Below are 14,732 nucleotides of genomic sequence, written 5' to 3' on the forward strand. Positions count from 1 at the left end.
TGATATTTAGACTCCAGAAAGGTCACCCTGAGATGAAACTTTGGAGCTGGGAGGCAAACAGAGAAGTGTGTCATGAAATGTATTTAACCATTCTACCAAGAAAGGTAGGAGTGAATTCACAGCAAACTGAAGTGCTACATCAATGTCTGCTTCACTTTCATAGTAACACACCAAGCCAATACCTTACAAACGCAGTCCAGTTCTGGTTGATAAATACTCTTACCCTTTTAGATAAGTTCTAAAAGGAGGTAAGTAAAGTAATCAGGAATTATGGAGATACAAAACAGGGGTGTTCCTGGGAAAAGAGGGAGCCTGCACGGTGCCTGACACAGGAATCTAGACATCACCAGAAAGACAAGAGCATGTTTGCATGTCCTGTTCTTAGCTCCCTGATCCCATTTCTTGTTGATTTTGCCCTCTGCAATATGCACGAATGCCAAGAGACAACCTGAGGAATTACCTAATAACCCAGTCATGCTTTTAACAATCCACATTAGCTTTATTTGACAGACCGTCAGGGTACAGGGACAAAGGGAGATCATTACAGTACAGATTTTAATGCTAAACCCTGTCATAAAGTGCTCAGTTATACTTCAGAGAAAGAAAACTGTGTTTGGTGAACAATGAAGTCAAGTTAAAACAAGAAAAAGATGTATGTTCTGTTCTTTGCTAAATGTTTCCCTGCCAAGTGCAGAAATTCCAGTGTTCAAGGACATATCCAAAGCTAGAATCTTAAAAGGCAAGTGCTTCATGTAGGGTCATTGAAAGTAGACAAAATTTGCAGGGTTGATGTGTTTCAGGAGGTACAGTGCCGATGGTCTATAACATTTGATTTGAAAAACACAATTCATCTTTGGGGGTAGACAACTGTGTGGCAGGTTGCTTCTAATTCTTTCTTCCTGTTGAAAACAGGGCAATGGCAAGAGACATCAAAACAGAGTTGCAGAACTTCCAGTGAGGATGGAGAGTGAAATTCACATCCAACTTTGAGCTCTAACTACCGTGAGACTTTGGAAACTGAGTTCTGCAAGTAGAGGGTTCTCCATGAATAAAATGGGCACTGAGTTATATCTTTTAAAAATATCTATTCATTCTGACAACTTCTTTTACTTCCCAGTGTCTGATCTGCGAAGAATTCCTACTATCCTTTATGCAGAGGTGGGGCTCGGTTTCCCACTTTATTAGGCATGTGATATGCTCTCTGTCAGAAGGATGGCTTGAGGATTACTCTCTTTTTTATTAGCTATTTTCTTTATTTACATTTCGAATGCTATCCCAAAAATGGGAACACTAATCAAAGAAGTTAACATAGGACCTCTCAAATGATATATTCTCAATAAACACAAATTTTCTTTACCAGGTATCTACTCATTAAAAATGTTGACTGACTACGTACTATGACCTAGGTAGTCTTCTCCCGGTGGGGGGTATAGATATATAGTGGTGACTGAAATTGAAACATTAGATGCCTTGATGAAATTTGAATAATGAATACATATGGACAGAGTATTAACTCTCCATTCTTCCTCCCTGTCTTTGCTCTTGGTGATATATTATAGCTCCTGATCCAGAGAGGCAGATAGATGGTGAAGCTCTGGTGTCAGAGATGCTATTAACACTCAGTACCCACCCCTGGACTTTTCCTCACTAGATAGTCTGTAAGCAGATGGACACAAGATCACAGACTTGGAGAGGAGAAAGAATGGGGCTCAACAGAGTTAGTAGATGTGAGTACTGTACTTCAGGTTGCTGGGCACTAAGGAATGTTAATAAGACTATACTGGTCAGGCCCTTAAATAAAATACTTGAAATACATCAGCAATTACATAAACACAATGAAGATGCTTATGCTATTATATTCAATCTACAATTACTTAATGTCAACTGCGGCAGACTGAGTAATGTGTTCACTCCCCAGAGGCACATAAGACATTTATTTTTTTTTATTCCCAAGAATTGAAGATTTCACTGAGTGAGCCAAATATTAATCTCAATTTTCTGTATTGTACTAAGTATCTCTATGAATATGAATACTGGAAGCTACACAGCATGAGTTATTTTTGAATTCATCATTTCTGGATTACCATTTTATTTTTTCTGAAGTAAAGTTAAAGGCTCTGAAATTGAACAATCACTCCTTTTCAGCATTTCTAGTTCAGCTGATAGAATTATGACCAACTCTGTACACATAGACAATCGACATAACATAATATTGTGTCACAGTATAAAATATATGCAAATTATTATTTCTATCCATTAAAAACAGACAGATCAAATTACCCTATTGAGATTGATATTTGCAAAGTTATACTGGGATTTTAAAAGTCTATTATTCTTAGTAGAAATAACTTCAAAAACAACAATCATAATATTGGCATCTATAAAATTATTAATGTTATAATTTTATAAAATTTTACACATGGAAATAAATATGATAAATAAAAATGCCTTTCATGTGAAACAGATAGAAAAGATCCTGCAGTCATTATTTAAATGAGGTGAATATTAAAACAGGAAATAAACTCAGTTTTACTGTGCTCTAAAGAATATTGATCAAGGAATTTAAATGGTATATTGTGTGAAGAGAAAAAGATATTTTGGATGAAATTTCACCAAATCGCAAGTTCACTGAAAGCAACTTTCTGGGAAAGGATTTATAATACTCTTGGGGTAAATAGAAGACACCAGAACATGCATTGTCAGCAAGCTACATCCAAAACATACAAATTTATCTAATTCAAACGTGAGGACCTAGAACAAGGAATAGCAAACCCGATTTACATTATAGTTACTAGCATTTTTATCTAAGTAATAAAGAATGAAGGAATGCAAAACAACAACACCCCTACCCCAATGACCTTCCCAAATAGAATTGACACCCCTTGAATGGTAGCCCTTCTTATCTCATTATGGAGTGGCAATCTGTTTTTATGGTTATCACTACTGTCAAGATGTAATTATCTTAGGGGCAGGGTGGGGACTGAGTCTTTCATCCATATGCTTCAATATAGTTGCCTATAACTCAACAGTCAAGAGAACATTTGCTAAATGAATGAATGACAGAGTTTTATATTAAGATCATGTTGAGGCATTCAAGAATGCTGGGATGCCTCCCTCATTTTGTTTGCACCATAATAGTTGCTCAGATGAACAGCTGTTATATAGTTTCAGGAGTTCTGATCCTCTGCAGTATCAGAGTTCATCTAGGATGTACATTGTTTGAAGGGTAACTGCTACAGCATTGAGAAGAAAACATGACATAGGGTGTCTACCCCAGGCTCTCTCAGGGGATGCATTTTTCTCCATTCTTTCTTTAAGAGTCCATGGCTCAGCCTGTTCTGTTTCTCCTAGCAAAACTTTTGGCTCCAGTCTTGACAGCAGCTTGGAGGCAGATAGCCACATTATTTTATGAAGTAATTTAGATATGATTTGTAAAAAAATAAAAACAATCTTCTTGGCACAAACGACTCAAGGGCTTAGATTCAGCCAGTGACTGCAGAATTGCAAGGGATTGAAGGCTGAATGCTAGAGAACTCCAGATTGCTGGGAAGAAAAACTCAGGCTTTCATTTACATATAAGACATTCACAATAAAGTAAAAGATTCAAAGCAGTAATATTGGTTACTCATTGTAGAGGCCCCCTGAATTTCAGTAATTAAGGCTCTCACTTAATTACTGAAAAAGCCACTTGAAGGTCCCTTCATTGCTCTAGTCCAGGAAGAATAGGTGATTGGGATTTCATAATTTATACTCAATAGCCAATGACTGGAGTGAATGCTCTCAGGGTGGAAATTTGAAAGATTTCTAATTTCTGATCTCACATTCTTGGTTAGGGATTAGAAATCTTTCATTCTAGCTCTGAAGGCAATAGGTGTCTGTGGATCTGATCCCTTGGAAAGTACTTTAGAAAGTGGGAGGTAAAGAACCCAGCTCTGTTGTTAGTCAGGCAGTGTTCCTCAGCTTCTCTGTGGCATTTCCTTATCACTAAACTAGTGTTGAGAATGAGAAAAAGTATCTAAAGAATTTTCTGCAGAACAACATGCACAGTGAAAGACCCAACTGAAGTTCAAACAACTGAGACTTCCAGGTAGACAAAGTTAGAGTCCAACTCTAACTTCAAGCACACTCAAGTCTCCTTTCCTTTTTCCTTTTATTTTCCTTTTCCTTTTCCTCTTCCTCTCCTCTCCTCTCCCCTCCCTCTCCCCCTCCCTCTCCATCTCTCTGTTTCTCTCTCTCTCTCTCATTTCTTTTTTATTCTTTAATCTTTTTTTTAACAGTCCAGTAATTATCTCCCTTCTGTCCTGCCCTCCAACTGACTGTTCCTCATCTCATTCCTCCTCCCTTGTCTCCAAGATGATGTCCCCATCCCACCCCACCAGACCTCCCCACTCCCTTGGGACTTAAGTCACTCGAGGGTTAGGAACATCTTCTCTCACTGAGGTCAGACCAGGCAGTCTTCAGCTGTATATGTGTCAGGAGCCTCATACCAGCTGTGTGCTGCCTGGCTGGTGGCTCAGTTCTGAGAGATCTTGGGGTCCAGGTTAGTTGAGATCCTGGTCTTCCTCTGGGGTCACCCCCCTCCTTACTTTCTCTTTTTCAACTGAACATTTTCTAAGGCAAAAAATCGTTGAGACGCAATTCACACAACACAGCATTGAATACATAAGGTGAATTATCAGTCACTTTGGTGCATCTGTAGCATGTGTATCTACCATATCTAATGGCTGTAAAAATATTTCCACATCACTCTAAAGTAAAACTTATCTAAGAATCACGCTCTCTCCATTCCCTTCCTTTAAGCACTTGGCAACTGTCAGTCTGTATTTTTTCCCTATGGTGTTATTTATTCTAGATAGTTCTTATAATAGAGTCATGCATAGCCTAGACTTTCATGTCTGCCTCTCTCTGCACAATCTTCTAACCATCTTTCCTTAAAAAAAAAAATCTAGTTTAATAATGTAAGGTTTGCATACAAGTAAATGCAAATTTTAAAGATAAATACAGAACTTGAAACATTTTCATTGATGTCTCAATCATGCCTATTCATTTCCATATCTTAAGAAAACACTCTTTTAAAATAAAATTAATTGGTAAAGGTTTTATGTTTCTGAAATTCTGTAAAATAGTATTCGACTAAAGTTTTGTTTTCAAACTGCTTATTGGCACATTCAGGGATGTCTTTAATTTTCTTCATATCAAACTTATAGCCAGTGACCTTTATAAATTCATTTCTTCATGCTAGTACTTCATTCAGGCAGGTAGAGGACAGGCAGAGTCTTTAGTGCTGTCTGTGTTATCAAGTATATCTTCTGGGAATAAATGGTAGGGTCACTCATTATTGTTGCCAGTTTTAGAATTTTTAAATTTGAAATTTAGAATTTTATTCTCTTGTTGCTGTGGTTCAGATCATCATACCTATGTTAATCAAAAGTATGAGTGTGAACTTCCTGAAAAATTGAGCCAGTTAATGAAGCCCTAGATCTGGCCACACTGATGGGTTGAGAGAGACAAAGAGGAACAGTCAGGGGACAGAAATGAGATATTTAAAGAGTTCAAAATGTACCACTACAACTCCTATGTGCAGTGACTTTACCCTGACATACCCATTCTTAGATCTCAGACCACAACATAACCTAACATGTTTTTATTGAGCAAATGTTAGGCTTCTTGTACATGTTGTTTCTAAATATAAAGTCATAATGCTATGATTTGCAAACTCTAGCCTCCTATCAAATGTAATCATTGCTGTGTGGAATTACTGTAGATGTGTTTTGTGAACTAACATAGCAGTGTTGTTAAGTCAAGTCAAGTCAAATTGGTTGATTTTAATGATAATCAAATTTGAAAATAATCCTGGACTTATTTTCTCAGGTTTGGATTGTTGTCCAAAGTTGAGAGCTTACCTCTGCTTTTATTTGCATCATTTCTTCTTTTTCTCTCACAGAGACACAGAGAAAACTGGGGCTCAGGAAGACAAGTGACTTGCCCAAGAGCATACAGAGGAACAATGAGCAGAACGGGGATAAGAGTCTGAGTTTTCCTTATCCAGCGCTTGGTTGTTAACTCTCCATGTCCTGTGAGAGATGCTGTCAAGTCCCCATCCCCCATTAGGAAGAGTAAGCGCCATACAACATAAACAAACCATGCTAGGAGCTTCTCTGACAACACAATGAGGCAGATTCTGTCAAATTTTCCCCTTAGCAGAGGAAGCACTGGAAGGTATCAATTGTATTTTCAGCTTTGAATATTTCTACATTTTTCATTAAAGAAGAAAATGAAGGAAGTACCAAGCTAGAAGATGGCAAAGACTTTAACTAAGGGTATAGGAAGAATATGTCTTTGGTAAAAGAGATAACTGCCTGAGTGAGAATAGTCTAAGTAATGTTGTACATGCTGAAGTCCTAAGACCACTTTCTAGGTATGAATGCTATATCGGAAGGTTAGTTTTTGAGATTCCACATAGTTTCTCAATTGCATGCTTTTCTTACCACCCAGTTCTTCCTCATGACTTCTCCACACTCTCTAGATTTCCTTTTCTCCCTTCACGTGTCAGGTCATGACATCTTACTAATTTATCAAGTCTCAGGCAAGCATCACTTTGCTCAGAGAGGCCTAATAAGATAGGGTACTTTGCTCCTCTACTGACCTTCTTTATATCTTGTATACTTTTGGGAGAGTAAGATCTAATAGTAGTTTATAAATATAATTCAACTTTTTCTGTTTCATTTAACTCAAAGGTTTTTTTTTTAAGTTTAAAAGTTAATATATCATCTCTCTCTCTCTCTCTCTCTCTCTCTCTCTCTCTCTCTCTCTCTCTCATCTATTCATCTGAGTGTATACTCACATGTGTGTGGACATGCTACAGAACAACCGTGGAAGTTAGAGGGCAACCTTCAGATATCCTTTTCCTCTACCATGTGGGTCTCAGGGCTCAAATTCTGGCCCATCAGGCTTGGCGGGTATGCATCATCACCCACTGAGCTATCTCTCTAACCCTAACGTGCTCTTTCAAAAGGAGATTGTATCTTATTAATTTTCTAAACTCATTTCCTATAGACTCTTAAAAGCTTTTGCAGAAAACAGATAAACAATGACAAAAACAAATAATAATCCAATCCCCCAACATATAAACTAATGCACCTTGCATTTATAAAGAAACTCATAATTATTTACACATTTGCAGATTGTCTCTGGGCTGGATGAAGTTCTAAGTAGAAATGTTAGCATTCAGTGAGGTTTCATTGTTTACAGTTATGCTGTAGTGAGCATGGCCAATTCTTGTAGCATTTTTTTGATATCCAAGATTACTTGTTGCTTCTGGAATGTGCACCATGTAATAGAAAAAGAGAGAAATGTGGGTATGCTGATAAACGTGTTTAACCTCTAACAGTTCATTTAGATTGTTTTATTCAGTTGATGACCATAGACAAGACAACTAAGCTGTACATTCATCTAGATACGATATGCCTAAAACAAGCATTCAGGTGACCCCAAGTTGCTGACACTAGGCCATATGTGAGTTACCATAATACTATATTTAAGTATAAGCATTTGCTGATCAACAGCCACATGTGTCTAACTTAAACAAATAAGATTTAAATAAAAATGTATTCTTTGGTTGCAGGTGTCTTATTTTAGTGCTTAATAATCATGCATGGCCAATCAGCTGATTTGAGTTCTCTCAGTATGTGGTTGGAAATCATGTAAAAGCAAACGATGACTCCCATATTGTTGGCTTATTAAGATCCTTAGTGACAAAGGCATGTCGGGTGGAAAGATTGATGTAGAGGCTTATGGTATTAGGTCCAGGGAATTAGAGACATATGCTCTGAGTTCTATATGTTGGAGACCTATAGCTTAAGGTTCTGAGAACAGAGGGACATTGCTCTGGGCCTTGACAATCAGTGGCCCTGCATTCAATGACCAGTGATTCCCGGCTGTTGCAGCAGATAGTAACAGAAGTAGGAGGCAATGATCAGCATTATGACTCTCATGCCCTGAGGGTTGAGACCTTCAACCCTCAACAAGACCTAGAGTAACAGCCACCAGGACTTGAGGATCAGACTCTCTGCCTTCAGGTTCCTGGAGCTCTTCTAGCATGCAAGGCCTACAGTCTCTCATCTTTAGCTCTTTAGAGCCTGTGCCCTCCACCCACTGATCCTCATCTCCTCTATCCTTCATGGTCTCAGCTGCCTCTTCTTCCTGCTGCCTCTGCCCATGGTGACTCATTAATTCATCAGCTATCTTTTGGCCACTGTAGAGACCATTAGTACTGATGCTGTGGGCGATTTCATTCCCACAGGGCCAGGGCTGCTTCCCATGCAAATGCTTCTGCTGCCCCTTGGTGCTATGAGTTCAGGCTGTTCTACTCATGATGACTATCCCAAGTAGACAAAAGGACATTTGGGAGAAAGACTTTTATTGGGACCTGATGTTATAATGCCAGCAAGGCCATACGGATGATTTCCTAGGTAGCCTACAAAGTGATGCAAACATCTAGGTTAGCCTGGATATGTAGCCAGTGAGGTGTGTGTGTGTGTGTGTGTGTGTGTGTGTGTGTGTGTGTGTGTGTGAGTGAACGAAAGAGAGACAGACAGAGAGAGACAGAGATACATAGAGAGAGACAGAGAGACAGAGAGAGACAGAGAGACAGAGTGAAGTAATAATTCTAACTTGCACCAATCACAGCACAACTTTTTATTTTCTCAATACCTGTTGCAGCTGCAAAGCACAAGCTTTTCACCAAGTCTTTTGAGCAGTGGTTCTCAACTTGCCTAATGCTGTGGCACTTTAGTATAGTGTCTCGTGTTGTGGTGACCCCCAACTATAAAATTATTTCATTGCTACTTCACAACTGTAATTTTGCTGCCATTATGAATAGTGCTATAACTATTGATATGCAGGAGATCTGACATGTCACCCTTGTGGGGGTCGTGACACACAGGTCGAGAACCACTGCTCTGGGGGAATGTTCATCTTCCTTCAAACTGACTGAAGGACTGAAGGCAGTTTTTGCAAAGTCCTGAGCCAATAAAGAAGGTGGGCATGCTTGAGTAGAGGCAGGCAAGCAGATCATCCTGAAGGCCACTGTGTTGTCTGGATTGCAACCAAGACAGCCTGAAAAGACTGAGACAAGACAACCTGAAGCAGACATCAGGAGTTCACCAGCTGTCTTATTGATGTTCCCTGGAGATAGAACATGGCTCTCTAGGGGAAGTTCCTTGCTAAAGGCTGTTGGGCATAAGCAAATGGTCTGTTGAATGTTCCTATTAGTTTCCTTTACTCACAAAACACCACCAAAGTGTGCTTGCAGAAAGCTTTCAAAGTAAACGAGCAATCAAAACCCTAAGCTCTTATAACATAATAAAGGCTGTCTATTGAAACTGTCATTTACAACACCATTACAATTTCCATAGTATTTTATGGTGCTTAACCTCTGCCCTAATATCCTGGGAAGATTTGACTCATCTGATCTGTTTAATGGCCAGGGACTACCATACTGGACAGTAATGGATGTAGTACTTCCTTTACTGGTGGAGGTTCTGTTTAGCTAGCCTGGTTCCACATGCTACCCATTGCCCCTGGGAGACACAAGACATCACATCCAGTACTTTCTCATTTTTTTTTTTAGCTATTCCTTAAACTCTGTGGTACAGGTTGAGTTGTCAGACTTGAGGACTGACATATAGACATGTTTTTTTTTTTTTCCTGGAGCTATTTTTAAGGTCATGCAGACACTAACACTGAGACCAGCTTTCATCTTTCAGTCTCTGAGCCATACCTGAAGAGAAATCAATGACACACATTTCTGGAGTGTGTGTCATTGCCTCAGTCCTTTCCTCAGTTTCTGGTGGGAACTTTCAGATATCGTGCCTTTGATACATTTTAGAAGATTAATTAGTCAGATGTTTAACTCAGAATTCTAGTCAAACCCAATTCTCCTAAAATACTTTCATATGATGTCTAAAGAAAAAGAATTTGTGCTCTCCTTTTGGCAGGAAGGATGCTCGGGGTCCTAACAGCACCAATAAAATGCCCAGCTGTTCACCACATGGTATCTTGTGGGCACAGGAGGGAGATTCTATTTTCTGTCTTGATTTATATTCTCCGTGGACCATTATCTTGGTATATCTGCATCCATATTTTCAGTCTAGATCCTAACACATGACACTTTATCCTGATCCTTTTCTTTCATCTGGAAGTGCTCCCATACCCTGCTTTACCATGAGTGGAATAACGTATGTATGTATGTATGCATGGATTTGAAAGTCTGATAAAAAGACTATAATGTTACTGAAGCCTGGATACACGTAATGGGACAAAAACTACAGCTCTGATGTCTGGAAATGTTTGGCTCCCCAAACTATCATGCTATGCTGGTCAAAATCACCATAATATCTATAATGATGTGTTGGAAGCGATTTTGCGTATGAGCTTACTAGCGGCCTCAACTTCGATTTCTTCAAGGGGAGTAGAAGCATGGCATTCGTCAGTAAGCTGAAAGTAGAAGTCTCACCTTTTCTTTTTGCTTTTCATTTATTTATCCTATTACAAAAATATATGAGAAACGTTTGCAGTGGAAACAGTATGATGCTGATGTTAGCACAGCTGCATTGTCTAATGGAACACAATAGAGAACTCAGGAATGAAACCTACAAAGCTAGCATTGAGTTCACTCTGTGGTGGCCAGCCATGGATGGGTGCCGGGTCTAGCCTTAAGGGTGGTTTGTATGCCTGGTGGGACTCCATTGAAGAAAACGAATTTTTCCTTGAGTGATTATCAGCTGGAGAGAGCTTCTGGGTCAGGGATGGGGTTTGTGTTCACTCCTAGCCTCGGGACCCCATCTGGCTTAGACCCCTATAGGAAAAAATCCACAATTTTAAGGTTTAATGTTGGATTTGACGAGGGATTTCAGAGCTTTATGAAAACAGTATTTCAAACCACTTTGGAGGTTTCTTTACTATTTTCCAATTATTTGCAATAAAGCATGAGGATAAAAGAACAATAAAGCTTTGTATAGTCATCTTATTAGTTCACTTAATATTCACTTAGTGACATGGGTACCAGAAGCTGACCTTGGGTCCTCTACAAGAGCAGTGTGCCTATAGGGGCTGAGACATCTCTCCAGCACCTCTAGTTTGTGCCTTTAAAAAAAATACTAGATCACCATGAAATTATGAAAACTTCTTGAATTTTGCCACATATCAAAGTCAGACCTAAGTCTTGGCTCTGTCACACTTAGGTCCGGGAGGGAGCCAGTGAGTGTTTCTGAACCTTGCTTATCTGATTAAATGGAGACACTACAGACTTACCCAGGTTAGGAAATGGTTCCTAAGTTGCACACCAGACAAAACTCCAGAGGTAGTAAGCTGCTTAGCATTCAAGTTACTTGTAAAGATACTAATTACCTCCAAGTCAATGGGAGAATTCAACCTAATTGAAATTAAATTACCAGTTGAATTATTTTTTAAATGTGATGAGATGCATTCATGCTCATCTGGAAACATGGTGTATTTGGAGAAGAAGAACAAGGCAATTATACCTGTACCAAGAGCAATGAAGCACATCGTACAGAGGGATAAGAGGAGGCAGACAAATAGAACACTAGCTTTAGCATATGGCAAGAATTGATTTTCAAACCAGAGATGAGGATCTGGGATAGTCTGTGAGTGGGTAAGCATTGCTAATGCAGATAGTAGCTAGCACCATGTGTCTGGCTGGGTTCTATGTGTTTTACATCAACGAACATTTGGATTATCATAGGAATTCTGCAAATAGACACTTGGGTTGTCAGTGTAGTATGGATGAAGGAAGGGAGACACAGGCTAAGCCATTTGCCCAAGATTGTACATCTAGTCACTTCTAAAAATGCATTGTTTTCAGGTTGTCTAGAGTCTCATTCATATAACTCAGAGCATATACTCTCTTATCAGATAGACATTTGCAACACGTATCTCATTTGTGAAGGGATGCTTAAAAGCAAAAGTGTGTCTTTTCCTACATTGGTTGCTTGAATTCTCTAAAACAATATAATACTTTGGCTTTGGAAGTCTTTGTTTTCCACAGTAAAGTTCCTGTTTCTCCCCGTTTACATACACTGTTGCCGTAGGTATGCTTGGGTCATATTTCTATAAGCTTTCTATAATACTGATTTACTTTCCTGAAACTTGGTTTTAACACCAGATGTAAACGCTCTTGCTGAAACACAAGACCACATTCCTGAGAGTCCCGGAGGAAAACACTTTTAAAACGTTAGTTTTTATATTTTATTTATTTTGAGAATTCCATGCAATATATGTTTGATCATATTCTGATCTCTCTCCCAACTCCTCACAGATCCCTAGGACCTACCAATTTCATGTTCTTTTTCTATCTTTCTTTCTTCAGACAAATACCTAAAACCACACAGCACATATGCACATACTCACACATACAGCACACATACACAGCCTAAACACACAGCATACATACAAACATGTCATACATATACACACACAACACACACACAGCACACACACATAAACACACACCTAGCCACACAGTACACATATACAGCGTATATACATACACACAACACACAAACTGCACACATACACAGCATACCTACACACACAGCAATACAGACACAGCACACACACACACATACATACACACAGCGTGCATACATACACACACAGCACACACACACACACACACACACTGCACCACACACAGCACACACACACTTATACACATAGATACTCACACACGTGTACACATAGCATATACATACAGACACACAAAAAGACACACAGACACACACAGCATACACAGACAAACATACATACAGGCAATCAATCAGGCAGACAGACACACACTGAGGGGTCAGGCATGTGAACACATGTATTATATACATACACTAAGATAGTAAATAAATATACTTAAATTAAGAAAGATGTTAAACTTTGCTGACCTTTGATATGAATTGATGCTGGTTCTATAGTCAGGCACTAATAGAAGACAGATACTGTCATGTGACTCAGAGGAAGCAGGTAGGTGACAGCAGTGACACCTGCTTTTTTCACTTCCAAATGCTCAGCAGAGTGATTATATGTTCAGTGAGGCCGAGCACAGGGTTGCTTAAATCACTGTTACCCAAACTAATTCACAGCCCTGACAAGTATCTCTAGAATTCCAAAAGAAAAGTCTCCCATTGAGAGTAAAGCTTCTGAGACAACCATAAGAGAGGGAAGGGAGGGCAGCAGTAACTCCCCTACCCTCCTCTGCACACTTCTGAAAACAACCCAGCTAATGCTTTCCTCTTTCCTGGCAGGAATGTTCCATCAGCCACGTTATGAGGTAACAGAGCATTTCAAAATGGATGTTTGGAAATGTTACCCAGTGTCTCCATTGCTATGTGATACGTTGGTGAAAGTGATATAAATGTTACACCTATAAAAATAATCTCTCATATCAACATACTTAAAGACACTGATAGAGAAATTTTAAACCCTTGAAAAGCTTTAGCGGATCTGAAACCCATTTGTCGAAGCAAGTATCTGCACACGTTCATGCCTTCTCAAGCACAATTGATGGATACCACAGAAGGTGGGAATTAACCACCACATTTCAACAGAACAGTTACAGCACCAGAAGATGAAGTAGGACATCTGTGTTCCCAGTGTGAAGTGCAGCCCTTGGTACACCTTTCCCCTTGGTTTATCTATCTGGATGACTCTCGGGAGGGTGAGGGGGGAAGAAGATTCAGCAACGATAGCCATAAAAGCCAAAGATCACAACTATGGGTGGCCAGGTGAAGACACTGGGATCTCACAAACAGTAAACACAATCACCCCCCTTAAGCCAGGAGCTGTTTCAGTGAGGAAGAATGACATTTGCCTCACTGATAAATGAAATCGATTTTATTTTAAGTTGACATTAATTTTTAGTTTATCCATTTAATGGTTCTAGTGTCATGTTGTAAAGAGGACATGTTCATACATATAATGCTGCTCATATAAACTATATTAGGTTTATTCCCTACACGATCTTCTAATGATTAAGATCCATTAGACCAGATGCCACTTCACAGTTTCCTAGAAGTTTTTAATGTAGGGACATCTGTGGTCCGCATACAGTTTCACCCCAAGCTTTGTGTCATTTTTCTCCCAGTTTCCAGATGCCCGCTCCTGTGGGTGATGTCAATCAGCCACTCACACAGGGCTAGAAAGGTGAGAGGTGGCCTCCATCACAGTCCTTGGACTGACTGTCACAGGTGTTTTCTTCATTGGCTCTCAGAGGATCCAACAACCTCCTTGCTTAGCGAGCGATGTGGATGTTCAAAGACGTGAAGAATACCCAGGACCTAAGCCCCTGATACTGTTACCTCTTCCTTGTGCTCCATTCCACTGGCCCAAATAGCTGCCAAGGCTCAGCCTTCCCCCAGACAAAAGATAGAACAAAGTCATTTTGCAAAAGAGGGAAACAAATTGGGAGGGGAGAATCTTCAGCCATTACACAGCCCAGTAGGCTTACAAACCCCAGCAGTCAACATAGCGATTAGAAGCTAATATTTTCTTTCCACTCGACAATTCAGGGTTCTAGGTGTTTTTCTACCCCTGATGATTACATATGTTTAGTGTGTGTGTGTGTGTGTGTATGTGTGTATAAGCCTGTGTGGAGATTAGGGAACAACTTTGGTGTGACCTTTCTTTCACCATGAGGGTCATGTGGATGGAACTCAGGTTGTGAG

Source organism: Mus caroli, unplaced genomic scaffold, assembly GCF_978045245.1.
Source record: "Mus caroli unplaced genomic scaffold, Mus_caroli_1 scaffold_6, whole genome shotgun sequence".
NCBI classification, from domain to species: domain Eukaryota; kingdom Metazoa; phylum Chordata; class Mammalia; order Rodentia; family Muridae; genus Mus; species Mus caroli.